Raw genomic sequence first — 16134 nt, forward strand, 5'->3', positions numbered from 1 at the left:
TTAAAAATTGACATTCAGGGGCACCTGGATGGCTCAGTCACTTTAGTGTCCGACTTCCTCTCAGGTCATGATCTCACACTCCGTGAGTTTGAGCCCCCGCATCGGGCTCTGTGCTGACAGCACGGAGCCTAGAGCCTGCTTCGGATTCTGTGTCTCCCTCTCTCTCTGCCCCTCCCCTGCTCTCTCGCTCTCTCTCTCTCTCTCTCTCTCTCTCTCTCTCTCTTTCTCTCTCTCTCAAAAATAAATAAACATTAACAAAATTTTTTTAATTGACATTTGGGCAAAGAGTTGAAAGAGCTGAGGTAGTTAACCTCATGGATATCAGGGAGAAGTTTGCTTAAAAGACAAAAAGCATTTGGAATTTTTTTAAATTTTTTTAACGTTTATTCATTTTTGAAAGACAGAGACAGAGCATGAGCAGGGAAGGGGCAGAGAGAGGAAGACACCGAATCCAAAGCAGGCTCCAGTCTCTGAGCTGTCAGCACAGAGCCCGACGCGGGACTCCAACCCGTGAACCGTGAGAGATCACGACCTGAGCCAAAGTCGGACGCTCAACCGACTGAGCCACCCAGGAGCCCCATATTTGGAATTTTTAAAAAAGAAGGTTAATTTTGTTTTTAATTAGTGAAGGAAAAAAATGTAAGCAGTAAAATTTGAGTCATAGATTGAGCCAAAACAGTTTGTTTCCCTGCCGGCGACGCCTTCTTTCCGATTCTAAGCAGACTGTGATGCCGTGGGTACAAGATAAATGCTAAATCAGAAGGATGATTCTAACAGTCCTGATCTCTTCGCCCTTTTCAGAGTGAAAATTGGCTCTTCTTTCTCATTGGAGAGGAGTCCCATCTGCCTTGCTCTCCCACCCACAAAGAATTTGACTGCATGTGTGACAAATACTTAGAGGAAAAATTAAACTTTTAGTAGTAAATAGCAATTCAAACATAGGTTTCTCGAAAGAGAATTTGCTGGTTAATGGAAGTGCTGCTCTGGAGTAGACCCGGAACTCCTGATGTGGCTTCTAAAACTCTGCGATAGTAAACGTAGAAAAATGAAGTTTTGTTTCTCTGTTCTCTGTTGGTGTTGGGGGTGGGGGGCGGTGCTGGGATTACTTCCATTTTAATTCAAACTGTAAAGCAGAGCCTCAAGACCTGGGCAAAGATTTCTCACAGCACAATTTTCTTCTGTGACAAAAGATTTCTTTCTTTTTCATCTTGTCAAACATAATCACTCACAGATAAAGTCAATTTGCTCTTTTTGCCTTCGTGTTGGGCTATTTCCTTTTGCCAGCTGACTAACGTTTTCTAGGGCAGGTTGGAATTAATCATTCAGCACCCTGAGATTTTTCAGGCCAGCCGGGACTGAGGATTCGAAACAATAAAATCCACAGTTCGCCCTCTGACAAAGGACCTCACACTTGGCAAGGAGTGGACCACAAACCACCTTAGAAAACAACAGTTTGGGGGCGTCTGGGGGGCTCAGTCAGTGGAGCGTCTGACTTCGGCTCGGGTCACGATCTCACAGCTTGTGAGTTCGAGCCCTGCATCGGGCTCTGGGCTGACAGCTCAAAGACTGGAGCCTGCTTTGGATTTGGTGTCTTCCTCTCTCTGCCCCTCCCCCACTTGCACTCTGTCTCTCTCTCAAAAATAAAAATAAACGTAAGAAAATTTTTTAAAAAAAGAAAAACAGGGGCGCCTGGGTGGCTCAGTCGTTTGGGCATCCGACTTCAGCTCAGGTCATGAGCCGGTTTGTGAGTTCGGACTCCAGGTCGGGCTCTGTGCTAACAACTCAGAGCCTGGAGCCTCGGATGCTGTGTCTCCCTCTCTCTCTGCCCCACCCCCACTTGTGCTCCAACTCTCTCAAAAATAAATACACGTTAAAAAAAGTTTGTTTTTTTTTTTTTTTTTTTTTGAAGAGAAAAACGGTTGGGAAAATTTCACCTAATAAATAGCCCAGTCCTGATTCTCCGGATCTGGAAAATGTGCTCATTTGTCACCCTAACTAGAAGTCATTTGGTGCTAATTATTCTAGAGCTCGTGGCCGTTCTCCACTTCCCCAAGGGGCCTCCCCCTCAAGTGCAAGCACACTTCATTGTTTTATCTGTGACAAACCCCAAGCCTGCCTCGTGGGGTTTCAACCCGGAGGCTCTGAGCCCTGAATGCTGGTTCTCCATTCACTGCCTTCGAGTGACCCGAAACGCCATGATCTTGCCACCAGGCTGGAGCCTTCGCAGGCCCCTCCTGCAGAGCCAACCTCCTCCTGCCTGTGCTCAAAAACCCGGGCCACTTGCCCTTCTCACGTCTGGAGCTTCAAGCCCAAGAGGCAGAATGCGGTGCCCGGCACACAGGAACAGCAGGCCGAGAGCAGCCAGGCTTTTAGGCCAGCCGGCCAGGGTGCTAGAATAAATGTCAAGGGATATTTGCTGCAAAGAGGCTCCAGAAATAATGTAAAATTGTTCTGTCCTTTTAAAAATGGAAAATGCCTTGGCAGGGTGATGTATTATTTGCCTGGCTGCATTTTCTCTCTGTCTCCGTCAAGGCTTGGAAAGGACTGGCACTTCTGCCTTTCCAAGCGGAGCTCGGTGTAACTGGACCACATCTAATGCCTGTACGATGCAAATGAAGATTGAAAGTGTTGTTTCCTTTGATGTGTGTGACTAAATGCTCAAAGGGGATATTTTCTTTTCGATCCTCCAGTGGATAGAGCCTCTTTAAAAATACCTGTTGGCTCCCTTTCCCCACTGGCGATTGCCGTAATTCCTGCATTGGAGACGGAGGTTGGGTACAGTCATGATGAATGTCTTTCTCTGAGAAGAATCCCCTGCTCGTGTTTGCAATGATGGTTAGAGCCCGGGAGGGAATTAAGAAGCGTGAAAGGCACGTTAATGATGGGTGTCTGCAATGAGCCACTCAGGCTTTCCTGGAAAAGTCCAGAGAGCGCATTTTAAGAGCGGAGTTGGGGAGGTGGATGAGTCACGGCCGGGCTTTGCAGTGACGCCAGCTCTTTCTGGCGCCCAGTGGCACAAAGGGCCTGGGAAGCTGGTGGGACCCCCGTTGGCGAGAGAGGCTGACCCACAGGTCGGCCGTCCCGTCTTACCCCTCGTCTCCTCCGCCAGCAGCCGAAACGATCCTCACCAGTGCCGGGGGAATCCTAGCTCTTCTCTGAATCTGGGTGGTTTCTGGAGACACACAAACACACGCAAGGAAATTAATAGCTGTGAGCGTTGTCAGGGCTCCCAGCCTCCAAACTGGCCGAGCTGGGCGCTTTGAACCACTTTCGAAATGAGAAGAAGCCGAACCGTGATCCCACCTCAGCCACTTTGTCCTCCACACCCATGTTCAGCAAGGCAATCTACAAGAGACACTTCCACGGGAACGCAAACACAAACAAACAAACATTTGGATCCATCTGGGACATTTCCTTTACTTTTCATGTCACCTCCTTCCCCCTGTTCCCTGGTACATGTTCATAGTGTCTCACCCGGGGAGGAAGCTGGAACGCGGATTGTTCTGGAGATGGGAGACTAGTGGGGAGGTCCAGGATAACAGGGGCTCGTCACATCCCGTTGCTCAGGGACCTGAGCAATAAATAATGAATGAAGAATGAGTGAATGAATGAATGAATAGCCCAGCCCTATCCAGAGGAACCACATTGTTTCGGGAGCAGGAAATTCACACAGAGAGGCAGGAAAGGTAACCCTTGAGTGGATGCTGTGCTAATCTGCTCCAGCAGCCATAACCCTGTGCCATCGACAGGGTGGGGCTTACATAACAGAAAGTTACTTTCTCACAGTTCTGGAGGCTGGATGTCACAGAGCAGGGGTCGGCAGGTTTGGTGCCTCTGAGGCCTCTCTCTCTGGTTTGCAGATGGCTGTCTCCTCCAGTGTGCCCTTGCAAGATCTTCCCTCTGCACACAAGCACTCTTGGTGTCTCTGTGAGTCCCAATTTCCACTTCTTAGAAGGAAGCTGGTCCTACTCAATTAGGACCCACCCTGTTGAGCTCATTTTAATAGAACCACCCTTTACAAGGTCCTGTCTCCAAATACAGTCACATGCTGAGGCACCAAGGGTTAGGGCTTCAAGGTACCAATCTTTTTTTTTTTTATTTACTTACTTTTTAAAATGTCTATTGATATTTGAGAGAGAGAGAGAGAGCACAGCAGGGGGTGGACAGAGAGAGGGTGCGGGGATCTGAAACGGGCTCTGTGCTGACAGCAAAAACCCTGATATGGGGCTTGAACTCACGAACTGTAAGACCATGACCTGAGCCGCAGTTGGACACTTCACGGACTGAGTCACCCAGGCGTCCCCAACACGTTGGTGCTTCTTAACGCAAAAGAGCGCTGGTCTCCTTTCCTGCCCTGTTAGCTGGGACTACATTCTCCAGGCCTTTCATCCAAAACATGTTATGCAAGTATCCCTTCAGTGTAAACCCTGAAGTACTTTTGTCTTTTAAGATCCTGGTTTCCTTCCTCTCTTCTTTCGTCCTGAGAGGCAGCATGCTATGTGAGCAGGTGCCGGTGGCCTCCTGGCTCTGCCCATGCAGACTATTGCCTGGCAGGTGTCTCGACGTTGCTGAGGGCCCCCTCATCTGCAGGAGGGGCCCGATCGTCCCTGCCCTGCCTGCCTCACAGTATCACTGTGACGATCTCGCAGCGTCATGTTTATGTGTCCAACCGGCTACATGTGCCTGCCGAGGTGTATAAATCTCAGAATAAACAAGTCCATCTTTCCAGAGCATCTGTTTTAAAATACGATCGTTATATTAAAATAAGCACAGATGCATTAGGAAGCAGAACAAAAAAAGTGGCATGAAACGCAAATAAAACAGGAAGATTTCAAATAAAATGTGTCCTTGCTGCTGCCTATGTGTTTCTGTCGTCCCGGGTACTGGGGTGGGGCGGGGGGTGTTGGAGCAGTTGCTAGTATGCCATGAAGATGTATGAGGCCGCTCTCCAGGCACTGATAGGGAACAATTGCCAAGATATATTACCAAGTGAAAAAATCCAGGTGCAGAACAAGGTGTTACCATTTGTTTAAAAAAAAGCAGGGGGCGTGTGGGTATTTATAAATGCTCGTGAATGCCAAGCACACTTTGGAGTCATACAAGGAAACCCGTGACGGGGTTACCTCGGAGATAAAGACCTGGGGGACTGGGAGACAGGGATGGGAAGGAGACCTCTCACCATGAACCTTCCTGTATGACCTGACTTTTCAAAACATATATGGAGTACCTGTTTGTAAAACGCATGGTTTTTAAAAGCCACAGTTCCTATTTTTAAATTAATTCGTTATCGTTCTTCAGATGATAGTCATCAGAGTTACGTGGAGTATATGAGTATATGAACTATGTGAGTTACATGAATATGTGGCTATATGAACCATATGAGTTATACAGAGTATTTGGGTACATGAATATATAGAGTAATGAATATATGAAGTTTGTGAATATTCAGGGTGAGACACCTTGGATGCAGCCCTGGGCAATGCTAACATTGATGAAGTGATTGGATTGGAGACTGAGCAAAAAAAAAAAAAAGAAAGAAAGAAAGAAAAAAACAACCATAAAAGCAGAAAAGAGAAGGAGGAATCGAAGAAGGCCACAGAGAAGCCAAGTCAGAACCAATTCACACCCACTAGGACGACTACCATCGAAAGCAAAATAAAATACAACAGAGTAACAAGTGTCAGGATGGGATAGAGGAATTGGAGCCCTGGGCGCTGCTAGGGGGCTTGGAGGATGGCTCTTGCTGGGGAAACAGTGTGGCGATTCCTGAAACAATGAAGCATAGAATGACCATATGACCCAGCGCTTCTACACTCAGGCATACACCCTGAAGACCTCAAGGCAGAGACTCGCGTATTCGTACACACACGTTTGTAGAAACATCATTCACAATAGCGAGAGGTAAAAGCGACCCAAATGTCCATCCCTGGATGAAGGGATAACCAAACCGTGGTATTCGCGCAGTGAGATGTCATTCAGCTCTAAAAAGGAAGGAAGTTCTGACCTTGCTGCCGCACGAACGCATCTTGAAGACGATATGCGAAGTCTCAAATAAACCAGTCACACAAGAACAAATACGGTACGATTCCACTTCCGTGAGGCCCCTGGAGTAGTCGAGTTCGCGGAGACAGAAAGTGGAACAGAGGTTGTGTAAATACAAGGCGGGGGGTGAGCCTGGGGCATTAGTGTTTCACGGAGGCAGTTCCAGTTGGGAAACGTGAGAAAGAAAGTTCTGCAGGTGGACGGTGGGACGGCTGCTCAGCAATGAGGATGTACTTGTCCCCTGAACTGCTGGTTCACATGGCAGATTTCACGTCACATGTGTTTTGCCACCGCAACAAAAACATCCAGTTACGGGATGGGTGTGAGTCCAGCCTGGCAGTCACCAGGGATTTCGACGCGCGCGGCGTCTGGGAAGGCAAAAGGGCAGAAGCCAAATGAGAGAGCATAGGACAGGAAGACTCTGACAAGGCGCCCATAGAAGGCGGCAGAAAGGTGGGGTGGCGGCTAAGGAGTGGGGGGCGCATTCTCAGCCCTCCCTGGACTTCTCTGCTCCCTTGGCCAGGCCTGGGCTCCAGGATCGCTGCTGGTGCCGAGGTAGGAGGGGGAGGCTGTCCGTGCCCACTTCGAGGGACCCTCTGGCCTCTTCCAAGCCAGCCTGCTCCTCCCCTTCCCCTCCGTTGTGAGCACCCTTCAGTTTTCTTACGGTTCAGGCTTTCAGAAACAAGGGCCAGCATCTTGCAGCTCCCCCCACAATCTGCCAGTCCCAGAGCTTGTCAGAGGCAATGAAATGCACAGCCAGCTACCTACCTGAAGAAGGGGAGGGAAAAAGAGAAAATACAGAGAAAGAGAAAACCATACCAGTGCACATGTTTCCTGGGGTGTCCGAGCCCACGTGCGGCTCCTTACTGGCTGAGACCAACAAGGGGAATGCGCTTTCTAGCACCTCCCCTCCGCAGACTTATGTTCGATCCCCTCCTCCTCCCCCGTGCGGTCTTCCCGATGCTCCCGTGCCACGGTCCACCTACCCTTACACTTGACATCAGAATTCACTCAACACATTGTTCATTAGCACCTGCCATGTTGCATTCCCTGAAGCAAGGCACGGAAGGGCCTTTCTGCTTGTGGATTTTAACATTCTTGCAGCGGGAGACGGATAACAAAGTTTAAAAGTTAAGTATATATGTGAGATAGTGTTAATGCTATAGGAAAAAAAAAAAAAGTCCAGAAACAGGGAAAAGAGAGAGCACGAGTGAGGAATGGAATTTCAATTTCCAAAAGGGCAATCGGGGAAAGCAAGCCTCAGGGTGATATTTGAGCAAAAATCGAAGCAGGTGAGGAAGAGCCCTGTGGGTCTCTGGGGGAAGAGCATCCCAGGCAGGAGGGAGAGTCAGTGCAAAGGCCCTGAGGCAGGCACCTCCCTTGTGGATTGGAGGAAGAACAAGAGGGTAAACTGTTGCACTTGAGTGAGCACAGGAAAACAGTGGGAGATGTGCTCAGAGTTTAAAGACGTGAGCAAGCAGATCTGACGGTGTGGCTTTGCTACCAACATTAGGACTTTGGCCCCACTAGCTCCTTCCCAACACCATCCCAAACGCTCCACCTAAGACATGTGAACTTGGAGTTTCTCTACTACGTGGCAAAACTCGTAACCCAGAGTTTACTTTCCATCTATTCTGCCAGGTGGAGAATGAACCTGTTACAAATGTTAATAATTTAAGAATAAGATGTGACTGATCGGGTAGCCCGTTCCTTTTCTTAGAGAACCAGAATGCAGCCAAATCACAGCCCTGTCATTTCTTGGTTATCAGAGTCACCATCGATGTGGCATACGCGTCAGGAGAGTAAAAGATTGATTTCCACGTTTCTTTGTTAAACATGGACGGTTCTGTAAAAACCTGCCTACCCTCAGAGTACTGAGAAGTCAGGGGTGTTAGCAATGGGTGTGTCCCCGAGTGAGTAATGCACGCCCTTTTCTGGCAGGGCACACCTCTGGACCCGTGGTCCTCAAGGTGGGGGTCCCTGGATAAGCTGCGTCCAAAATTTTCTGGGAAACTGGGAGAAATGCAGATCCTGGGGTACTATTCGAGACCCACAAAGTCAGAAAGTCCTAGAAAAGAGGAGCCCAGTGCTCTGTGTCTTAACAAACCCCCCCACAGGTGATTTTTTTTAAATATATTTTTGTAAAGTTTATTTATTTACTTTGAGAGAGAGAGGGAACACACGAGCAGGGGAGGGGCAGAGAGAGAGAGAGAGGAGACAGAGGATCCCAAGCAGGCTCTATGCTGTCAATGCAGAGCCCAATGTGAGGCTCAAACCCACAAACAGCAAGATCATGACCTGAGCCGAAACCAAAAGGCGGACGCTTCACTGACTGAGCCACATAGGTGCCCCTTCCCCAGATGATTCTGAGGGGAGCTGAGGCTTGAGAAGCATTTTCCAGACGACCACACCCCCCCCCCTTTAATCCCTGCCTTCGGGAGGGGTAGACACCGGGAAGTCGGAATGAGAAGAGAGAGACTTTTCTTTATGCCTTTAGCTTCCGGGTTCCCTATCTGGAGTTTTCTTTATAGATGGTCTCTGCTTATTTAAGATGCTCACATGTAAGCAGCGGGGACCACATCCAGGCATTTTGTCATGGGCACTCAACCACACACACACACACACACACACACACACACATGCACACCTCTGTGCCCAGTTGCTCTGGCAAGCCTAACACAACCAGATGACTTCTCCAATCCCTCCCTGTACGCGGGGCAATGTTGAAACCTTTTGCCAGTTACAAAGTTTCTCTGCAGAGGAAAACAGTGGTAAAAATGCCAAATGATGTTGTTTTTCAAACACTAGTCAAACATGAGGCTCACTTGTTCAATGTTTGCGTGATCGGGATAAAACCAACTGTTCTTTTGGCTAGCACCTTCTCATGTACCGCTCTTTCTAAATAGGGTATAGGGGAAACCCTGGTAACCCAGCCTACCTTGCAGTCTGCAACGCATAACAAATGGTCCTATTTCTTCGTTGTAATAGAAGTTTGAGTCCTTACAGCAATCCGGGAGACCCCGCCAAGTTTACCAAAAAGAGGTTCAGAACCACGGCGGGGGTGGGGTGGGGTTCCTATCCCTTTTTACAGTCCCTCAGTCTGCTGGCCCATCCATCTAACACGACTGTCTTACCATTCGCTGATACGTTCTTGGGTTTTGAAGGAAAACAGCTATGCCAGGAATTTTATATGAGCAGTAGGTGCTGAGTCAGCGTTGATTTGGTGTATATTTTCCTACCGGCCTGATGAGACAAGTCACCGGATTATTTCCCACCTTCCGGAGCCAGAAGCCCTGCATGGGAAGGAGAGTCAGCCTGTCCCAGCGCACACGGAAAGTCTGTGTCAAAGGCAAGGGGAAAATTCCCTCGTTTTCCATGCCATTCCTCAGCGAATACTTTCTGTAGGTAAAAACAGTCCTGAGTTATGACCAGCTTTGGGAAGAGGTGGGGGGAGGCCTCTGCCAGAGCTCTTCCTCATCAAGGGACAAATTGAGGCTGGCCCCGGTTCTGGTTCCGCCCATACCTAGGGGCGATGTGGATGAGCCTCCCAGAGCCTAAAATGTTGATGCTCGGGGACAGTGTTGTCCCTCCCAGCATGCCCCCAGCAGCGAGCCGAAAGGGCACCCAAAGCCAGACCCAGGAAGAGGGGGAAGCAAGAGAGACACCGGCCCTGCACCTGCACGACCCTGGCCGAGAGCACCTGCCCGCTTTGCACCCGGGCCTCCCCAAAGACACCATGAAATGCTACAGAGGATTATCTAACAAGACAGGCTGGAACCTCCACCAAGTGCAATTCTTCAAACCATCACATAGTTAGCAGTAAATGTGCAAGACTGGAAAGGAAATGGAGAGAAAATTCGAGGGAGTCTGCTTCCAAACTCCTCTTGGGCCATCAGGATTGGGTATCGACAGAAGTCCTTGGTTTCCCTTACTGTTCCCAGCACCGCTTTGCAACTTGGGCGCATCCGAGAAAGGGGCCCGGACCAATGGCCTGACTCAGCCAAAATGACACAGCGGCACTGGGCAAGTCACATGGCTTCTGTGAGCTTCGGTTTCCTCGTCCGAAAACGTGCATGGTGCCTACTGTGGCACACCGTGACCTGTCGTGAATGTCACAGAGTATCTGTACAAGGTCTTTGGAAAATGAAAGCTATTTCAGGGGCACCTGACTGGCTCAGTTGGTAGAGCATGTGACTCTTGACCTCGGGATTGTGAGTTCGAGCCCCATGTTGGGCATAGAGATTACTTAAAAATAAACTCTATTTTAAAATGCAAGATATTTCCGGGGCACCCGGGTGGCTCAGTCCGTTGAGCATCCGACTCTGGCTCAGGTCATGATCTCGCGGTTCGTGGGTTCAAGCCCCGCGTCAGGTTCTGTGCTGACAGCTCAGAGCCTGGAGCCTGCTTCGGATTCTGTGTCTCCCTCTCTCTCTGCCCCTCTCCTGCTCACACTCTGTCTCTCTCTCTCTCTCTCATATCAATAAACATTAAAAAAATTATGAAAAAATAAAATGCTAGATATTTCATACAAATGGAAGGCACAACAGTTACCCTCTGCTCTCTATTGCTTATAGATCTGCAGCGGGTGTCTGTCCAGGCAGTCATTTTCTTTCTTTATTTTTCTTTAAATTTATTTATTTATTTATTTATTTATTTATTTATTTATTTATTTTGAGAGCGACAGAGACAGTGCGAATGGGGGAGGGGCGGAGAGAGAGGGAGACAGAGAATTCCAAGCAGACTCCACGCTGTCAGTGAAGAGCCCTACACGGGGCTAGAACTCAAGCACATGAGATCATGACCTGAGCCAAAACTAAGAGTCAGACGCTTAACTGACTGAGCCACCCAGGTGCCCCAAGACAGAGATTTATTATGGGAATTGGCTCATGTGATTCTGGAAACTGAGAAGTCATATGATCTGCTTTCCACAAGCTGGTGACTCAGGAAAGCCAGTGGTGTAATTCAGACTGAGTCCAAAGGCCTGAGAATGAGGGATCTGATGGTTTAAATCCCAGTGCAAGCAATGGAAATGATGAAATCAGCAGTCCCAACTGAAGCAGGCAGGTGGGAAGCAAAAAGGGGCGAAGGCCTCCCTGCTCTGCCTTTGATTCTATTCCAGCCTTCCAGGGATGATGGCTCACACCCACACTGAGGAATGAACCTGTGTTCCTGAGTCCTCCCATTCAAATGCTCTTGTCACTTGGAAATACGCCTGCCCCCGCCCCAGACACTACCAGAAATAATGTAGAATCTGGGCACACCCTGGCCCAGTCAAGCTGACACATAAAATTAACTATCAAAGTCGCCAAATGGTTTTACGTCATAAGTATTCCAAGGAATATCACACTAAGTGCTGGGGAGAACAAAGGAGAGATCACCTCCATGGAGGACCCCAGGGCCACCTTACAGGAGAGGGCTGACCAAGATGGGCCTTGAAGGCTGAATGGGCATCACCATCCCACAGCATCGTGATTGCTCTCAGAAAGGTTGCCTCTCTGTGTTGTCATTCATTGACCCCACAATATTTGTGTTTCTGTGCGAGCTCGGGCACTGTTCTTGGCCCTAAGGGTACGGTGGGAAAGGACAGAGACCATGTCCTGCCCTTACAGAGCAAGATGGACAACAAAAGAAAAAACAAGGTGGTGTGCTATGTGACAGGTGCTCCGAAAGTCAACAAATCAGGGAAATGGGACAGGGAAGACCTCCCTGGGTGTGCAGGACAGCGGATGGACCGGAGCTTTGACTCTCTGGAAGAAATGCATATCAGGCACACGGAATAGTCTGTGCAATTGCCCTGAGGAGAGAATGAGCTTGGGAGCCGGAACTGAAGTGTACTTGTTGGGCCCCCTGAGGAGGAGTTTGGGTTTTATTCTATATGTAGTAGAAGCTCTATTTGTAGGATTTTCAGCAGGGGAGATCATATGATCTAAACTTCTGCAAAGTCAAGATTTTGTTCCCAATAGTGTCCAACCATTTATTGAAGTGAACTGAATTTCATCCATTCTTCCAATATCAGCCATATGACCTTGACCAAATTCCTTCACCGTCGACTGTCCCACAGAATCTTCTTTACGCTTAGTAAGCTTGAGCCCAGCATGTGTTACATGAAACTCTGGGTTGCCTCCCTATAGTGGGGAGGCGGTGGATGACGGCTGGGGTGCCTTCCGTTTCCACGAGACCCGTGCTTGAGTCTGTGATGTCAAAGCACTGAAATGGCTGTGGGGTTATCCAAGCTTCCTCTGGTGCTCAGTTTCAACTGCATTATAACTGCTCATTTTCCTGCCGAATGACCCAGCCCCTCCCTCAACTCTGTGCCACAAAGGGAAAATTAACGGTAATATAGAAAGTTAAGAAGGCGAAAGAACATTATCACTCTTGTCAACAATAAAATCTGCTGCTGATATTCAGTTGTGAAGACAGGCACATCTATTATTTATAGAATACAGATGGTTAAATATTAAATACTTGAACCTAGGACAGTGTGAGGGTAAAGCCAGGAGTGTGAACTTGTCAAAATCGTAAAAATGGTAACTCTTTGCAAGGGTGGAGTGCACCTACATTTATCACTGCTTTTATTGCACTATAAATTAAGGGGGGAAACCTACACTGTGTCAATTTCAAGTCCTAAGTGACCTGCGTTATCTCTGGGATGGCATCTGTTCAAATCGGCTTCACAAACAGCAACTGACCCACCTGCCTAGAACTTTTAACTGTTTTGGCCGGGAAGGTGGCAAAAGATAAGATTTGCCCCCTTGTTTGCCACGTGAGGGATTGGCACGCAAGGAAAACATTTTACGAGTTGGCAATTTTCCTTATACTTGCACGTCTGATCTAATGGTTGCCCAAAGGTTTGTGTTGACGAAGGCAAAAGTACCTTGCAAAAATCTTGAAAGTCCCATGTGGTCTCGAATATCTTAATTTCTATATGATTTTGATGTTCTCCAGTTTACCTTAATTTGTTTCGGGCCTGAATTTTTCATGCAAGCTGAAAAACTTGAATCACTGCCATTTGCTTTATAATATGAAGCGAGATACCATGAGGTCTGTCAGAATTGGAGTGTCCACTCAGCCTACCCCTACAGCTCATAGGTGTAAGCTTGATTTCTTGATGTACTGCTCATAATAAAATGATTTCTCCGTCTTCTTACAAAGAAGAGTTGCACACCCAATTTGTTTCTCCCTTTTAAAAAACGTGTTGAAGTTAGCCAAAAAATTTCCAGTGAAGCACCTGATTCAAATACAAATTCTGCCCAGTAAAGTAGGCAGTCTTATGTTTAATAAGTACTCAGCAAGGATTATACATTAAATGATCTTCCTCAAAAACTTGCTGATAGACTTATCAATACCGGGCTTAATTTTAATGTTAAAGAAGTAAATTCTGAATATTTCCATTTTAGGAGGAAAGGAAACCTATGACTTAATTGTATAACAATTTTAACCTTGATTATCCCTTTTTCTGATTGAACGCTATACAATGATATTAAATTCAAAAATTAATCTAGCCTGCAGGATGGATAATTAGTCAAAAGCAGGGAAAAAGTCACAAGAAATTAACAATGAAATCAATTCCTTGATTTTGTGTCACGCCTCTTTCTCCTGGGCATTCTGAGGCAGATTTTCAATATGAGCTCATTTCCTTCTTCTAAATTCTGCTGAAGTTATATTCTAGAAAGATCTAGACTTTTCCTTTTAGAGACAGGAAAACCAAGTTAGAGCAAAGTTCCATGGTGACAGGATGAAAAATCAGAGGAAGAAATGATTCAGGAAGGGCTTAACTAGGAAGGAGGGAAGAGGCAGAGATCAGAGGAGCTGACATTACCTGGCAAAGAGAAGGAGGTCCAAATGGTTAGGGCTGGAGCAGAAAACTGCTTTCAAAAGCTGCTGGGAATCTAGCAAGCAACCATCCGGTTCGGAGCAGGAAAGCAGGGAGCTCCAGGAAGAAGATCTCTGGTGAAAATAAATGGAATAACTGAGAGCTTGAAAAGGAGTTGAGAGTAGGGTGAAGACAAGTCACACACTCGAAAGAAAGAAAGAGAGAAGGGCAGGCAATTAGACCTTCAGGGAAAAACAACAGAAAGTATGAAAAAGAAGCAAGCAAGATGTGTCATAAATTTAAGTCGTCCATGGAATATAACATATGATTTTTTTTAAATATTTGGGAAAATGGCACAGAGTTTGCTCTTAGCATCAAACATGCCCGGGGATGTCGTTTTAATGTAAAGCCATTCATTGGCTTTTAGCCTTTCAATTCAAACTGTAGACATAGCATCCAAGATTTGGTTGTGTTGTCAGAATGCAAATATTACCAACTTTGATGTTGTGAAATGTAGTTAATAGTTGTAACAAGGAAGGAGGAAGGAAAGGGTGGGTATAAATATCCTTACCTGACAAAGTGAAAGATCAAACGAAATTATGGACAGTTGATACACAAGAAATCAAGACATAAGCCCATTATTTAAAGTTAGGAAAATGGCTTTTAGAAGATTTAATAGTAATGTAAATGTCAAACATTAAGAGAAGAGGGAAAACTCAAGGAGGGACTCAAGAAGAAATAGAAAATATGAACAGACCTATAAGAGACTAAATTAGTAATCAAAAACTACCCCCCACCACCCCTACAAGCCGACCTACATGGCTTCACTGGTGAGTTACACCAAATGTTTAAACAATAATTAATACCAATCCTTCACAAACCCTTCCCAAAAATAAAGCAAGAGGGAAAGAGTTCCCAACCCATTCTGAGACAAGCATTCCCTGATACCAAAACTGGGTAAATGTATCACCCCCAAAATCACATACCAACATCCTTTTCGAAGATAAATGCAAAAATCCTCGACAAAATATTAACAAATAAAATCCAGCAACATATAAAAAGGATTATATGACCATGTGGGATTTCTCCCAGAAATGCACTGTTGGTTTAACATATGAAAATCAACCAATGTCATATACCATGTTAACAGAGTAAAGGACAGGGGTGCCTGGGTGGCTCGGTTGGTTGAATGTCCAACTTTGGCTCAGGTCATGATCTCATGGTTCCTGAGTTTGAGCCCTGCATTGGGCTCTGTGCTGACAGCTCAGAGCCTGGAGCCTGCTTCAGATCCTGTGTCTTCCTCTCTCTCTGCCCTTCCCCAGCTCATGCTCTGTCTCTCTCTGTCTCTCAAAAACAAATAAAACATTAAAAAAAATTTTTTAATAAAAAAATAGAGTAAAGGACAAAACTACATAATCACTTCAATAGACACAGAAGAAGCCTTAACCGAATTCAATACTCCATCACATTACTAGCACTTAACAAACTAGGAAAAGAAGGAAACTTCCTCAACCTGATGAAGGTATCTATATAAAGCCCACAGTTAACAGCATACTTCATGATGAAAAACTGAACACTTCCCCTCTACGATCAGCATAAGACAAGGGTGGCTATTCTTTCTTCTTCTTCTTCTTCTCTTTTTTTTTTTTTTTTTTGGTTCATTTATTATTTTTTTAATATGAAGTTTATTGTCGAATTGGTTTGGTTCATTTATTTTGAAAGAGAGAGAGCAAGTGAGGGAAGGGGCAGAGATAGAGGGAGAAAGAGAGAATCCCAAGCAGGCTCTGCACCATCGGCACAGAGCCCCATGCGGGGCTCGAACTCATGAACCATGAGATCATGACCTGAGCCAGAGTCAGACTCTTAACCGACTGAGCCACCCAGGAGCCCCAAGGATGACCATTCTCACCATTTCTATTCAATATGGAACGAAAAGTTCTATGCAGGGCAATTAGGCAAAAAAAAAAAAAAAAAAAAAGCATCTAGTTTGGGAAAACAGAAGTAAAACAATTCACAGATGTTATGCTCTTATATATAGGAAATTCTAAGGAACACACACATACACATACACACACACACACACACACACACACACACACACACTATCAGAACCAGTAAACAAGATCAACAAGGCTGCAGGATACAAAATCAATATATAAAAATCAATTATATTTTCATACACTAACAATGAACAATCTGAAAATGAAATTAACAATTCCACTCACAACGACATCAAAAGCTGAAAGCCACAGAATATTATTGCAAGAAATTAAGGAAGA

At 46.3% G+C, this 16134-nt stretch overlaps 2 long non-coding RNA genes across 3 annotated transcripts; both read right to left on the minus strand.

Moving 5' to 3' along the window:
• Window positions 1-894: 894 nt before the first annotated feature.
• LOC128775913 (uncharacterized) lies at window positions 895-6376 on the minus strand. Its single transcript, XR_008420896.1, has 2 exons — window positions 6005-6376; window positions 895-3172 (listed from the first exon to the last, which is right to left on the minus strand). It is a non-coding gene; the product is annotated as an uncharacterized LOC128775913 (long non-coding RNA).
• On the minus strand, window positions 3392-4734 carry LOC109274033 (uncharacterized). 2 transcript variants are annotated; one of them, XR_002083392.2, is made up of 3 exons: window positions 4437-4734; window positions 3785-3900; window positions 3392-3571 (listed from the first exon to the last, which is right to left on the minus strand). It is a non-coding gene; the product is annotated as an uncharacterized LOC109274033 (long non-coding RNA). The 2 variants fall into 2 exon arrangements; XR_002083390.2 differs by lacking the exon at window positions 4437-4734 and having other exon boundaries at window positions 3785-4083.
• Window positions 6377-16134: the final 9758 nt, after the last annotated feature.

This window comes from Panthera pardus, unplaced genomic scaffold, assembly GCF_024362965.1.
Source record: "Panthera pardus isolate Hobbes unplaced genomic scaffold, ASM2436296v1 HiC_scaffold_11, whole genome shotgun sequence".
NCBI lineage: Eukaryota > Metazoa > Chordata > Mammalia > Carnivora > Felidae > Panthera > Panthera pardus.